Here is a 16,367-nt window from a genome sequence, read left to right on the forward strand (position 1 = left end):
TTTGGCTCAGGTGATGGCTCAGGGCCCTAAGATAAAGCCTGGAGTCCGGCTGCCCACTCAGTGGGGCATCTGGTTCTCCCTCTTCCTCTGCTGCTCCCCCTGCTCATGCTCTCTCTGTCTCAAGTAAATAAATAAAATGTTAAAAAACACACACACACACACACACACACAAAAAAAAGAATGAATCATTTTTAAAGTAGTAAAAACCATATCTCTTGGGTGGAAAACTCGAAATAAGAGATAAGTAGAGAAAGAGAAAATGTAAAATAACATGACAGTATTAAGATCATGTAATGAGATAATCTTACACATTAAGAGAAGTCCCTTCGGTACCATTAAAAATCAAGATCAGATAATATTCAGTCGAGAAAAGTGACACACACACGAAGACATAAAAATTGAAAATAAAAGGATGAAAAAATTTATCTATCCAATCTGAGCCAATATAAAACTGGAATAGCAATGTTATTATCTTTAAAAATAGACCTTAAGTAAAAAAATTATAAGGGACGAGAAAAGACATTAAATACTAGTTTAAAAAAAAAGTCAATGAACAAGAAGATATAACCATCATAAACATATATTCTTTTTAAAAAAATATTTATTTATTTATTGGGGGTGGGGGGGAGAGGAGAGGGGGGAGGAGAGGAAGAATCTCAAACAGACTCCCCACTAAGTGCAGAGCCTGACGCAGGCTTGATTCCACAACTTGACCTGCCTGAGCCAAAATCAAAAGCCAGCCACTTAAGTGGCTGAGCGATCCAGGCACCCCAAATATATATTCCTAGTAATACAAAGAATTGAGATTAGTAATCTTTAATTCCTTGAGAGCAAAGGAGAGACCTTGTACTTCATCCTAATGCCTTAATAGAACTATGATAGTGTTTCAGTGCCCGATGGGAGCTAAGTAAATATTTTTAAACAACCTGAGGAAGGGTCCAACCCCACAGTCATTTCTTCTGCAAAATATTTCTATTTGATTCACAGAACATATGGAACACATGGCTTATTGAGGGCAAATGGATATTATTATTTCATGCTGTAAATAAAATGCCTGAGTTGTATCAAATCAGTCACACATGGGTAAACTTCAACAAATTTAAAAATCTGAAAAAAATATTATGCTCATTTTAGTGAAAGGAATAAAACAGTGGTTATATTAAGCAAGATGAAACCACATAGGAACATTCTGCTCTGAAGTTTCAAAATAAGAGACTCCTTCACTGTGTAAATACCACATGTTATATATGGCTTTTGTTACACTGAATAAGTAAAGGGATAACAAAATAAAGCAATGAGACATGTAAGTAGGTGGAACTATATAAAACTGATAAAATTGATGTTTTTTTAAGTCAAGAACCATTGAATAACTTGAATGATAACTTGAATAATGGTGATTTCATGTGGATCAATCTCATACGAGACATTTTAAAAAACTAAGTCATAGTGTTAGAGGTTTAAACAAACAGCTGTGCTCAAAGATAAATATGTATATGTTTATAAACACATATACATATATATGTATATAAATGTGTGTGTGTGTGTGTGTGTGTGTGTGTATAGAGACTCAATTTATAAAGATGAATGCCTCCATCAGGGTTTTTATTATACTTCTGGGCCAACAGCTACCTCCCTCGACAGACCATCACCCTCAGTTGAATATCCTGAAGCTGAGTTTCTTGACCTTCTCCCACATCATGGCCCACAACCAAAGACTGACTGACATGGGGTATCGAAGGTCAGCACTTTTTTCTCAAGAGTGGATAACTTTGCCTCTTATGCTCTCCTCTCCCTGTGAATTAGGACAAGGCTGACTGCTACCTAGGAACACATTTGCTCTGCTCTTTGCCCTTCTCAATTAGTGTTCACTCTCTCTCTCTTACAGAAAGTTTTTCTGAAGAGCACACCTCAATAAATCACAATACCTGAACCCTTGTCTCAAGCTCTGCTTCCAAAGAACCTGATCTAGATACTATGCACTAGGGAAGGGACAGGTGGCAGCTGAGTGCTGTGAAATACAAGCTCATTTTTCTTTTGTGCCTCTATCTGAACAGGGTGTAAGCTGATGGCAGTTTATTTTCTTTATGCCTATAGAAAGACAAGCATGGGCAATTAATTCTAAGGGGACAGCATGTTATTTTTGAGAGCTTTAAAAATCATCTTTCTCCAAGTATACTTTTCTTCACTACAAATGTCATCCAACCTGCTTCCTATTGCATATCTCTTTCCAATTGGCAAATCCATAATTTTTAAGATGATTTTATTAAGTGTTATAATGGGGGGCACCTGGGTGGTTCATTCATTAAGCATCTGCCTTCGACTCTGGTCATGATCCCAGGATCCTGGGATCGAGCCCTGCATTGGGATCCCTGCTCAGCAGGAAGCCTGTTCCTCTCGCACTCCCCCTGCTTGTGTTACCTCTCTACTGTCTCTCTCTGTCAAAAAAAAATAAAATCTTTTTTTAAAAAAAAGTGTTATAATGAAAAATTTCAGCTAGATGACAACAAATGAGCTCAGGGACAGGGATATGAAAATTGATTGTTCTCAATTTCCTGAAAGAAATTTAAAAGTCAACTGTTTGTGATTACATTAAGTACATTTTAAGAATGATGACTGGCAATTAGATAACCTGAAACATGCCTGGTTTCAAATGCCAGCCTGTCTTTAAGGCATCAATTGTGTTGAAATGTTCTTTTTGCCCTCTAGTGGAGAACCTAACTAAATATGACTGATACTTCAGTTTTCAGAACTGTTTCTCTTAAAATATCTACTCACCAGCATTCATCTTTTTAATGTTAAAAGCCCAATTAATTTGCATTTACCCATTTTGAACAGAATGTTCTTTATGAAACTTTTATACAAATTCATCCATTCTGAAAACAATTCTGCATAGGCAAACAGTGCCCCTGTTTCGGTTTCCTGAAAAATCTAAAAACATTAAAAACCAATTTTTAGATGGCTTTTTCTCCTACTCCACCCACCTCAAAGGTTTTCTATTCTACATTACCTAAACAGCTATCCAATTCCCATGAACTCCCAAAGTTGTCAGAAAAGTTTTGGAATTGAGAGCCAGGTGGCTCTCTGTGTATTATCTCTGTGATGATAGAAAATAAATTACATTGGTTTATTCACACAGAAGAATTTCTAATTATGTCGATGGAACAAAAACAGATAGGATTAATGAAGAGGAGAAGAGAAAGTTTTGAGTCCAAAATTCCAGATGACTTCTTTCCATACACGTAGCTGCCTACAGTGTGTCGAAGTGTTAGAGGCACAGTGGTTCTCTTGGCCACCAGCCTTTGGAACTGTGGCTGCAGAAAATGGCTGCAGCCTGGGCATGCAAGGTGAGGAGGGCTGTGGACTTCCTGATAAACCCAGGCTCTTCCCATAACTCACACTACCCCAGGGTGTGTCACTGCATCACTAGTCTCCAGTTTCCTCATCTGTCAGCCGAAGGAAGTTGATTGATCTCAGTGGTTAGTTCCAGTCCTGAGCTATAAAGTGTTATTGGTGAACCAGATACAAGTCTGTGATTCCAGGATGGTGGTGGCTGGTGAAGGTGGTGATGCTATTTCTTTGATGTTAGGCACCAGCTTTGAAGCTAGTTTGCTGGAATCACGGACAAACTGTTTACACTCTCTGAGCCTCAGTTTCTTTGTATGTGAAATAAAGGGATTAAAACCTACTTTCTGAATGTTTTGAAATGTAAATAAAATGCTGCCTATAAAGTAAGTGGCATGTTACTTGGGACCACATGGTTGGATCTGGAGGGCACACTTCTAAGTGAAATTAGTCAGAGAAAGACAAATACCACATGATTTCACTCAAAGGTGGAATTTAAGACACAAAACAAAGAAAAAAGAGACAAACAAACAAACAAACAAACAAAAAACCCAGACTTGAAAAATTAGAGAACTGGTCTGGTGATCACCCAAGGGGAGGTGGGTGGGGGATGGGTAAAATAGGTGAAGGGGATTAAGAGTCCACTTATCATGATGAGCCCTGAATAGTGTATAGAATTGTTGAATCACTATATCGTACACCTGAAACTAATATAACACTGCATGTTAATTATGCCAGAATTTAAAAAAAAAATTTTTAATTAAATTAAAAAATAATTAAATAAAAATAAAGTGGAACATTTGCCTATTTTTCCAAATATTAATTTCTTTCTTACAAAATTTCCATGACCCCCTCAACTCTTACCCTGCTTTCTTCTCACAGGTTCTGCTAACCCAGGGCTCCCAGGGATACAAAGCTGTCTGGCAGTCTTACTTCTTGCTAACTTCAAATGGTAGCTCCTGGTCCCACATGCTTCTTCAATACTCTGGCCTGCTTTCCTTTTTTTCATGCTTGTCCTGTCTCTTTTCTTTCCTGCCTGACAACCTTCCTGCTGCAGTTCCCTCTGACTGAAGTGGCCAGCAGGCCCCCAAACTGCTTCTGTTCAGACCTGCATTCAGACATCATGACCCCATTGAAGTCCTTCCTGATTCATCAGACTAGATCAGGACTTCTACAACAGATACTCCTAACCACTCAGTGGTCTTCTACGTGGCAGTTGCCACAATTATAATTCAGTAATGGATTTTTTTGCATATTTAATTTCTGCTTTTCCCAAGTGGAGAAAATACTTGACCAAGTGCCCTTACATTTCTGTATACTTGATTTCAGAGTAAGGCCAGCAGAGACACCTAAGGGATACTTAGTAAATCTTTGTGAAATAAGGAGGTAATGTATCACCTTCCAGGTTCCAGGGTTCCAAGACTTCAGACTGGAATAAAAAGTTGCAAAGTCAATGCTCCTTGTTACTGGTAGGGAATTGGGTTATTAGTTAGACAAGGTTTTTGTGACCTTGAGCCAAACCACTTAATTTAGTGTTCATTTTCTCATTTGGAATCTATGTGCAATTGTGAACTGCTTATCTCAAAGGAGAATTGCTTTATTCTTGAAATACATCTATAAAAGATTTTTCACATCTTTAGATCTAAATATTTACAGCTTACGTTAGAAAAACGGTTTCTGGTTGTTTTTTTTTTTTTTAATTTCAAAGCCCCCTCAGCCTTTGAACCAGTTGGTGAAGGTTAGAATACTTTAGATTTTCCCTTCTCCAGCAAAACACAATCTGCCATAACTTCTGTTGATTAATCTCTGTTAAAATATTAGAAGAAACCTCAAAAACAATTCTCCTTTCAGATGAGGTACTAAAAAGTTTAACGCATGTTGGAAACACACTGATAATATTAAAAAATTTAATTCATTTGCTGCATTTCTGTAGATTCAGAGAGTCAATTTTCTGAGTAGCCATACAATAGCACTACCAGTTAAGATATTATCAATAATGGAAACAATATAAACTTTACAACTTTATTTGAAAATAAATAAGTACGGGAACAAATGGAGAAAAAACAAAGTGAGAAAAGCCAACATTTATAGGGTGAACTATAAACCAAAAGGTTTAAAGGAAACATGCTCATGACCCAGGAATAGGCTAAAGCCAGTTTATGGTGGAAACTTTCCTATCTATTGATCCTGGATATATGTTTCCTTCCTTTCTTCTGTCTTCCTAGCTCATCGCACAGTACCTTTCCACCAGGAGACTTCGTCAGAGGTTCCAGAGTCCATTGCCAACCCTCAGTACTCCATGATGTGAAAACAAAAGACAGTAGAGCTCAAATCTCCCAGTGAGTTCACTGTCTAGTACATTCAGGTGCTTCCCCCTCTACTCCCATAACTGTGTGTTTCTCATTCATCATACATTTGGCTAAAAAGGGTTCCCTCTATTTCTAACAGACGTCTTGCCCTTGGCTTTTATTATAAGTGGAGTGATCCTTTACCTAGAAAAGACAAATAATGGCCTGAAAATATTTCCATTGTGCTCACCTTCCTCTCACTTTGTCATTGCAGACAAGTTATATTTCCTCTTTATTCTTAATCTATAATCCCAAGAGCAGCTGCTTGGAAAAGAGGCTAATAAAAACCCATCAGTAAATACTCTGTTGATGTATCATAAAGATACATTTCAAATTAAATGTTTCATCTTTCTTAGCAAAAACATATTCTAATATAAAGGATTGGTATATTCTAAAATCTCATTTTATGAAAAAGGCACTTTAATTTCTTAAAAAGTAAATCATAAAAAAGTACACGTTGGCAGCTTCAGTACTTTTTCAAAGAGAAATGACTTTTAATAATCAAAGTAATGTATTGGAAAAAAATGTACTTTCTGATTCAATAAGTCCATGAATACTGGATATATAAACACTCAGCCCAACTGTAAATGTTACAAGCACATGGGAGTAATTTTGATTAAGAACTCAACCTAACATTTTTTTTTAAATTAAGGGGTAAAAAAAATAAAAAACATCCTGTGACCTAAGTTGGTATATATACCATTTATTTTTCATAATGAAGTTTATTTTCTTGCTGAATCATTACAAGATCTATTTTATTATTTTTAAAGAATTTATTTATTTGATAGAGAGAGAGAGAGACAGTGAGAGAGGGAACACAATGAAGTAGAGTGTGAGAGGGAGAAGCAGGCTTCCTGCTGAGCAGGGATCCCAACGCAGGCTGGATCCCAGGACCCCAGATCATGTCCTGAGCCGAAGGCACAGGCTTAACCAACTGAGTGACCCCGGCGTCCCTCAATAGTACAGAATTTAAAAGACAAGAGGAAACATTTGCTATCAATGGGAAAGCTTCCAAGAGGTAAAAACTTTTTTTTTTTTAAGATTTTATTTATTTATGAAAGAGAGGGAGAGAGTGTACAAGTGGGCAGAGGGGCAGAGGGAAAAGGAGAAACAGACACCCCTCCCCCTCCCCCTCCCCCCATCCTCTGCCTCTGCTGAGCAGGGAGCCTAAGCCAACTGGGGTGGGAAGGGGATAAACCAGGAACTCTGGACTGGATTCCAGGACCCTGGGATCATGACCCGAGCCAAAGGCAGATGCTCAAAGGACTGAGCCACCCAGGGGCCCCAAGGAGGTAAAAACTTTAAAGATCATCCAGTCCAATGAAGTTATGAGTTTAGGAGTTCTAAGTGAGTCTCAGGAATCTGCATATTTCTAAAGTTCTCCCACATAATTCTCATGAAATGATCCCAGTTTTGATCCTAAAGTAAAAGCTTAAGAACCAAGCGCAATATCCTACTATTCCAGAGGAAAAAGAAATCCACTAAAAAAGAGTGAAGTATGTGTTCACAATATCATTTCTGTAAATTAAATTATACGTACACCAAATAACAATGCAACATTTGGAAGAAAATATTCAAACAGATGAAAAAAACAGTATAGTTGACTATGCGGAGAAAGGAAAAGGGAGTGAGAAATCACATGTAAAGCAAATACATATGTGAATAAATTTGAAAGCATGAAAGGAATCAATAGGTTGTAATAAAAGGAAAAACGGCATTTTAGATGAGAGTAAGGTTCTCCTAGTTACATCAACGGACTGCTCCTTCACTCCAGCACCAAAATCCTACAAACAGGTAGCATGCTGAAAAATATATTAAACTGCGTACTTAAGTTGGAACATGAAAGTTTCACTTAGATGTACCACTTGATCTTGGTAAAAAATCCTATGATAAAGATTCTACATTTTTTAAGTTTGTTTTTTTTGTTTTTTTTTTTTGTTTTTAATTTCCTTAAGTAATCTCCACACCCAAGTGGGGCTTGGACTCAAGACCCAGCGATCAATGGCTTCATGCTCTACCCACTGAGCGAGCCAGGCACACCTAAATATTCTATTTTTATTGCTATTTTATAAATAAGGAAACTAAAGCAAGAGTTTGGATTACTTTTCTAAACATGGACATAAAACAATTTATTTATTCAACAAAATTAATTCAGCAGTAGGGGCCATGGATGAACTTTTGTTGCATTTCACTATGAGTAAAGTAACTGTTAAGTCTACTTGACTGATCAAACTGGACACTTTAATAATGACAAGGGGCACAGAAATAACTGAAATCATATAATATTAAAAATACATATTAACAAATGGTTTTTATATTGGTAGATCTATAAAATATTTGTTTTCAAAAAACTATTTTTAAGGGGCCCCTGGGTGGCTCAGTCGTGAAGCGTCTGCCTTCGGCTCAGGTCATGATCCCAGGGTTCTGGGATTGAGTCCTGCATCGGGCTCTCTGCTCAGCAGGGAACCTGCTTCTCCCCCTCCTACTCCCCCTACTTGTGTTCCTTCTCTCTGTGTCAAATAAATAAATAAAATCTTAAAAAAAAAAAAACCACTCTTTTTAAAAAGTAAAATTTTCCCCTAAAACAGTGGAAAAACACATATTGATATAGTTTTACAAAAATGTCCAGGACAGATTAGAACACAGGTTGTCTTACACAGGGACATAGGTTTTTCTCTCTCCATGAAAGACCTTTAGGTCTTTCCCTGACTTCCAGGGGTCTTGATAACAGCCTGGGGTCTGCAAATGGGTGTGATCAGGACCAGGGGGGTTCTGGGCAGGAAGAATGGAGGTGGGAGATAAATAAATAACTCTCTCCTGCTCATGGTTGAAAGCTATTTTTCAAGGGTCTACTCCAGAGATAGTACTTAAATTGAACATGTTGGAAAAAGCTAGCTAGCCCCAACGTTTGCATAGAAAATATACAATAGAATTTAATAGCAGTGGAGCCAATGGGAGGATTCTTATGCAAAGAAACCAGCCACACTTATCTCTTGGATGAGAGAAAGAGCAGCAATGGTAATGGTAAATGACTGCAAACAAGGCACAAGGATAATGCATTTTAGAAACTGAAAGTGAAATAAAAATGGCCGCACAGTCACAAACGAGGCCTCTGAAGAATGTAATTTTTTGAAAACCGAAAGAGATGTCCTCAGAACGGCTGTCAGCGTTCTCCTGGGGATTTAAAACTGTCTCTCTGTCTATAAAGATGCTATTCTTATGCATAAAACCTCACAAGCTTTCACTGTAAATAGAGCCTTCCTGAGTAGGAAATCCCAGCCTCGCTCCCCAGCACACCAGAAGTCAGCCCAGACTGTGCAGGCTTAGTTCCCCCTCCTCTCCTTCCTATTCATAGGCCTGCGGTGGGTTTTCTTGTTTGTTGCTGGTGCAAATCAGGTAGAATAGAGACTCAGGGGAGACAGCAGGAGAGAGAACATCCTGTCCACCTCGCCTAGTGTTTCTGCCAAATACAAGGTAGAAAAGGTTGCTGGGATGAGAAAAGAGGGAAAAGTACAGAAAGGTGAGTGCTTTGGTGGGAAAGTGAAAGTAAGCCAGAAGAACTGGAATTTGGGTTTGACTTAAAATGCAGCTGCGCCTCAGAGATGATGGGAGTACGAGACAGAAGAAATGAGGCAGAGGATGCAGAAAAGAAAAAAAGGTCATGAAGGGCCATCAACTTTCACTAGTGTCCTTACCTATGGCCAGGACAGTAAGTAGTTGAGACCCCTGTGGCAACATCTGAGTGGTGTGTAGGAAAGGAATCGTTCCAAATGAACTGAATTCTCAAAAACAGAGGGGGCATCCACTAGTCTCCGACCTAAACACTGACGTACCCATGCTGTGCATGGTACTTTATTAACTTTGAAGATAAACATTTCTATGTGAACTTCAAAATGGGGGGGAAATTGGTAAAAATTGATATGGGAAACAAAGGCAGAAGAAAAATTATTAAATTTCCTTACTACTTACAGTCCATTGACAAGTCCTTGAAACAGGCAGCGTGACATTTTTCTAGGAACTCAGCTGTCTCCATGTTAATACTTTGCTAAACGCAAAAGGCAATCTTAGCCTGACCCCTGCCCCCGGATCCTGGGAGTCTACTTTAATATATAAAAGTTCCTTTGGAAACTTCCTTTATCTCTACCCACAATCATCCCCCAAACATATGACCCACTAATATACATCTGAAAGGTCTCATGACTAACGTTTTATTAGACGGTAATAAATGGCCTTTTCCCAGCAACAGCTAGCCCCCTCAAGGTCCTGGAAATCTTGCTTTCCAAAAGTCCTTAGAGACTTATGCTATCCGTAGCCCCCTCCCAACTTGAAAGTATATAATGGGCCACTCCTCATGATCCCAGTGCAGTTCTTTCTGCTCATAGGTCCTATCCCCATGCTTCAATAAAACCACCTTTTTGGGGGCACCTGGGTGGCTCAGTGGGTTAAAGCCTCTGCCTTCGGCTCAGGTCATGATCCCAGTGTCCTGGGATCGAGCCCCGCATCGGGCTCTCTCCTCAGCGGGAGCCTGCTTCCTCTTCTCTCTCTGCCTGCCTCTCTGCCTACTTGTGATCTCTCTGTCAAATAAATAAAATTTTAAAAATCTTTAAAAAAAAACAAAAACACCTTTTTGCACCAAAGACATCTCAAGAATTCTTTCTTGGCCATCACCATCAAACCCTAACATATTTCTTACATCAATGACCCCAGATGAGATACAACTTTAAGGTTGTAACCCCCCCACCAACACACGAACATATTAGACCTATAATTCCTCTGTATTCTTTATCATTTCAGCCATTATGCATGGCCCAGGGTAAAATATGTCCAAAATAAAGAAAATTCTCTTGCATTCTGCTAGCCCAAGTTTTGATTTGCAGGATCCTGAACCTCAAATTTAGATCATGAACATAAAAGTTGCAAATATAGGGATGCCTGGGTGGCTCAGTTGGTTAAGCATCTGCCTTCAGCTTAGGTCATGATCCCAGGATCCTGCTATCAGGCTCCCCTATGGTGGAGAACCTGCTTCTCCTTCTCCCTCTGCCTGCTGCTCCCCCTACTTGTGCTCTCTCTCTTTCTCTGTCAAATAAATAAATAAAATCTTTAAAAAAAAAAAGTTACAAATATATATAATATAATCTATGGTCCTTCCTTTGCCATCTCAGGCCTTGACATTTTAGTATCAGCCTGTGCACAGCGTTCACAAGGTTTCTCTTTGCCTGAGGGCTCCTTCTGCTGATAAATGCTTTTCTCCCCAAGCACAGCCCTCATATGAAGACTAGGAGGATTCCCTGCCCCCACCTCAAATTGCCTACCTCTGAATCGTCCCTGCTGGCTCCTAGAATTCCCCAGTAAACTCAACCTCTTTTTCCTACCTGGTAACTTGTTTGATGATATGCCCTTTATTAAACATCTTTCCCAGTTCCCCACTTCCTTCACTGGTGTTTCCTGGAACCAGCTCCCAAATTAACTACTTGTAAATGAATCCTCTTCTCAGTGACGCCAAAACAAAGGTACAATTGATTCTCCATATTTACAGTAGTTCTGTTCTGTAAAGTCACCGCAAATGTGGAATTAGCAAGTCCTGAACCATTGCTCCAGGATGAAAGAGAAGATTAAGTTCCTGAGAGCCCAATTAATTTTTTCTTTTTTTTTTCCTAAAGATTTTATTTATTTATTTGACAGAGAGAGAGATCACAGGTAGGCAGAGAGGCAGACAGAGGAGGAGCGGGAAGCAGGCCTCCTGCTGAGCAGAGAGCCCAATGTGGGGCTCGATCCCAGGACCCTAGGACCATGACCCGAGCTGAAGGCAGAGGCTTTAACCCACTGAGCCACCCAGGCGCCCCCAATTAATTTTTATCAGTTAATCATGGTCTTGTTTAATGTATCTTTCTGTTTACAAACACCTTATTTAATATATATCATTGGTTCATTAACATTGAACCCACAGCCCACAGCACCGTAACTCATGCCTAAAGGAAGCTTACCCGACATGTTTACTGTCTCTGTGAGGTACACAGTAGCCCTCTTGAGTTCTGCGCACCGACAGAACTTTAGCACTGTGCCCAAGAGGTCATTTTAAACAGTGAAAACCACAAGAAAAAGCACAGAAATTCAAAACATGTGGTACTCAATGGACCATGACAAGAATGATTGCGTACAGCGTGAGAGCTCAAGCAAGAAGGCAGAAAGTCACCTTGTTCACCTCAGCTGGGAACATGTGCACAGGCCAATCACATTTTTCGCTGTTCCTCACATGTCCGCAAATGACCACAAAAGTACAGTGAGTATTGATTTCGGGGTTACAAATACATTTTCGTGTGTAGGCAAATTCATAAGGATGGACTCCTAGAGTTTCTACAGATGAGGGGGTGGGAAAAGAAGAGTGATGAAGGATATGTAGAAGATCTAACTGGATGGTTCTGAGAGGGCTTCACAAAAACTGATCCTCTCCCAGCATGCAGGTAACTGTGTTTTCCCATATAGGCTCGAGGGGCTCAGAAGTAGCTAAAATAGAGCCAATCAGGGCAGGCCATGCAGCAGGAGAAAGAAGGATGCAGCAAGTGTATTCTGTGACTGATGGTCATATTACCAGACAGGATTGAGGATACCCTGGTGGCCACCAAAGCCCACATTTGGCAAAGAAAGATCAGATGCCTACTGCCAATCCACCCCCACCCCACTTACGCTCCTATACTGAAGCGCTCCATCAGCTCAACGGAAAGTGCATGGAACCCCCAAAAAAGGGATATTCTCAACTGACTGAAATTGTATTCAGTGTGCTGATAAATCCATAGATTGATTCTATTTTGTTTCTACTAAGATGGAAATAATCCTAAATATTTTAAGCATTTGGGGCTCCTAGTGAATAACCTGGGTCATTTTAGGATTTGTTCATCATGAACATATATTTACTGCTCTACCTACAATGTGAAAGACACCCTATCAAGCATGTCACACCCTAGATGGACACGAACAATCACAACAAGCACATACAAGATAACCTGTAATGTGCATGAGATACCTTGGCACGGGCAAGGATTATAAAAACTAAAAGGAGAAAAACATCACTTTGAATGCTGATGAGTGGGAAAACTTCACAGAGGAGCCAGGATAATTTGACTAGATGATAAAGGATAAGAATTTGCTTTGCGGAAGGAAGGTGAAAAGCAGGAGGGTATTTTAGGGGAGGGGAATGCAGGAGAGAGTTAAACAATAAGAAATTCCCCCAGGCATGCCTGGAGGAAAGTAAGTTGATTGGTTCAAGTGAACTAGAATAATAATAAAGAGTACTGAGAGATAACTACAGGAAAGACCTCACAAAGGAAGAATCCATTCAACCTGATGAATGACTAGCCATGAGGACAAAGCCTAAAAAGCTTTACAGCTGAATCAAGTCTGAGTCTAAGGTCTGAGAACTGTGGTATTAATGACAGAAGTAGGAACGCCAGAACAGAACTAGTTTGAGGCAAAATGAATGATGAGTTTGAGGTGACAACAGGACATCCTAGGGGAAGTGACAAGTGAGCAGCTGAAGATATAAAACTAGATGACGGAGGAGAAACAGAATCAGAAATGTGGATTTGAGAATTATCAGTCCTAAGGTAATCATAGAAGTCTGTGAGTGGGTGAGTATCTGAAGGGAGGCAATGAGGGAGAAGAGGAAGAAGGGTCCAGAAAGAAAACAAAGAAGGAGCAGTCAGGGAGTCAGAATGTGCCTTTGATCCCAAGAGCAGGGTGAGGAGGGAGATTCAAGAGCACATGAACAATCGTGTCAGTTCCTGCAAGGGATAAAAGACAGGACTCAGGAAATTCAGCTGAGTTTGCTGACAAGCAGCTAACCTTGAGAGAAGCAATCTCAACAGAGTGGTTGAGGCAAAAAGACAGAATGCTTTCAAGAATGGGTTAAAGCATGAGTTTATAGAGGGAGGACAGAGATAATGACTATTGATCACTATGAGAGAGAGAAAGTCTTGAAATTACTAGGCTAACAGCACTATCAAGGAAAAGGAGAGAGACAGCTCATTTCATCTTTTTTTTTTTTTTTTTAACTTTCTTTTTGAGGTTTCTGCAAGGAGGAGGGATCCAACACAAAAAAGGACAAATGATTCAAGAGAACGCTGGGAATGACACTTCAGAAAGACTTATTAATCATAAGATATAACTCTTACATGGTTCCTGTAATGTTCAAGGCACTATTCTAAGTGCTTTTTACATATTAATACATCCTAATCTCATAATACTCTACTAAAGTGGGTACTATTGTCATGCCCCCGATAGGTGAATCAATGGAGGCATGCAGAACCTAAATGACTTACCCAAAATCACCATCTGGAAGGAGTGGGGTCAAGAAATGAATCTAGACCCAGCTGTCTAGAGACATCATGCTCTTAACCGTGTTAACCATAGGTCTCTATTACTTTGAAGGATTAAAGAAAGAAGTAACAGTAATAACTCCCTTCTTGAGACCTGGAGAAAAAAAAGGACCTCCTGATTTATTACAAGATGGAAAGGGAAGCACCTGAGCATCATCACGTATGATATGACATCATATGACAGAGCTCTATCTTGCAAGTAAGAGAAGAGGGTAGGGATTAAGGTAAAGATAGAGGACACACAGAGTCTGATGGAGATTTGGAAAAAAAGAGCACACACTACAGATTCAACAGAAGGATAATAAAACCTGTTAAACACCTTCTATAGTCCTGGTTGGTGAGGGACTATCAAAGATAGTTAACTCAACTTCAGTATGGCTCTCTAGGGGTAATTATGGGAAGATTTGAATTGGGAGATGAGCCTAGTAGGGAAAGCTGTAAACTATGTCTGGCATTGATGTTGAGTATTGGAGAGAATTTAGATTATGTTTTACAGTTCCAGACAAGAAGCTATTTCAAATTTAAAAAGACAAGTCCTGAAACCCAGTATACTACCGGCTCTGTATTCATAACACAAGGTTTATAGACATAGATAACAAATTGGGTCATCTGTATGTTTTAATGCGAGCAATTTAAGTACAAGACTATTGAGTGTTCTGAATCTTTCATTAAGAAATATTGTCTTACATTACTTTAATTATTATTATTTCTGATATGAATATTTTTTTCAGTAACCATAAATCTCAGACTGTGAAAGACAAAATATATTATGAGGATTGTGTAAACTGAAAATAGTTGTCCAACCTCAAATCACTTTTATATATTGTTCTTCACAGCCTGATCAAATTCAGATGAAAATGTCAATGAAATACTGATTCTACCCTCGAACATTTGTGAAGAAACCTCTGTTTCTAGGAAACATAACCAAAATATAAAAAAATAAGCTACTTAATGCAATTGATATTTAGAAAATACAATTATAATCCTCTCATAGATGACAATTCATAAGAATCTGGTTATGTTATTTTCAGAATCACTGACTTTATTTAATAGCTAAATGGATTTCATATATGTTGGCAAGGATTAGATCAGGAAAAATTTCAAAGAACATAAAATCATTTAAAATCTTACACTTTCTCTGAAATGCTGCTTTTTTTCTAAACCAAAAATAAGAAACAAAAGTCATAAAAATGTCATCCTGAACTTTGCCCAAAAATATTCTGTTTACAGAAAATGGACATTTTAAAGGTTTAATTAAGGGCTGATCATCCAATATGATAGATGCTATTACATATGAAAAATAAAATATTCTCCATATATTATTCACTTTTTAGATGACTGTCTTTAGATTGAGTTTATGAGCATTTTCTCAAACAAACAAACAAACAAAAAAAACACACATTTTGGGGACCAAGGGATATTGTACAACTACATGCTGGAACATTCTGATTCTGGCCTTTATTCATTTCCAAGTACAGAGGTATATTCCATTGATATAGAGAATTTTCAAAATAAGTGTTTTTAAACTAGCTTTTGAGTTAAAAAATAATAACTCCAGGTTGAGTTTAACTAATCAATTCTGTTGTGAAATTTTCAGAAACTGAAAGTCTGTAATAGACAGGATGACCTTATGGTAATGCTCAGAAGAACAAAGGGCACTTGCACATAAGCTTTGTGTGGTAGTATTAGCCTCTTGCTTCTAGTAGAATATTTATGATTGCATTCCAAAGTCAACTATAAATACTTTTTTCACTTAAAATATACATTTAATATATCTAAAAAGATATAATTTGTATAAATATACAATATATATTAAAACATTTAAATAATTATATATAAATTGTATCATAAATATAACACTATAATAAAATATTGATATAGTAAATATTTAATATGTATAAATATATTATGTATAAGATATCTATAATACATACGTTTTCTTTGGGGTAATGAACACCTCATTTTACATATCCCATCACTATACATAATGAGGCAGACAGACACATTTTAAAATAAAATATTAATAGCATAAGGTATAAAACTGTTGAATCACTATGTTGTACACCTGAAGCTACTGTAACATTGTGCCAACTATACTCAAAAAATAAAATGAAATAAAATGAGATGTTAATGTTATTTTACAGATATTTGTAGACATTCTAAGAATTCCTTTGCTCATTGACTTCAATGAGTGCCTCCTCATTAAGGCACTATAATTTAGAGACTTTTTTAAAGAACATTGAACTGAAACTTGAAGATAAATTAATAATGCTATCTTGTAAGGTTTTGGAAAATTTCTTGGGAT

The 16,367-nt window shown here is 38.1% G+C and overlaps 1 protein-coding gene across 1 annotated transcript in view; it reads right to left on the bottom strand.

Annotated features, from left to right (window-relative positions):
* LOC111152487 (muscular LMNA interacting protein) overlaps positions 1–16,367 on the bottom strand; it is a 155,391-nt gene that overhangs the window by 30,722 nt on the left and 108,302 nt on the right. The gene's annotated exons all lie outside the window — the stretch shown is intronic.

This window comes from Enhydra lutris, unplaced genomic scaffold (assembly GCF_002288905.1).
Source record: "Enhydra lutris kenyoni isolate GAN:26980312 unplaced genomic scaffold, ASM228890v2 scaffoldscaffold28, whole genome shotgun sequence".
In the NCBI taxonomy this organism is placed as follows: Eukaryota; Metazoa; Chordata; class Mammalia; order Carnivora; family Mustelidae; genus Enhydra; species Enhydra lutris.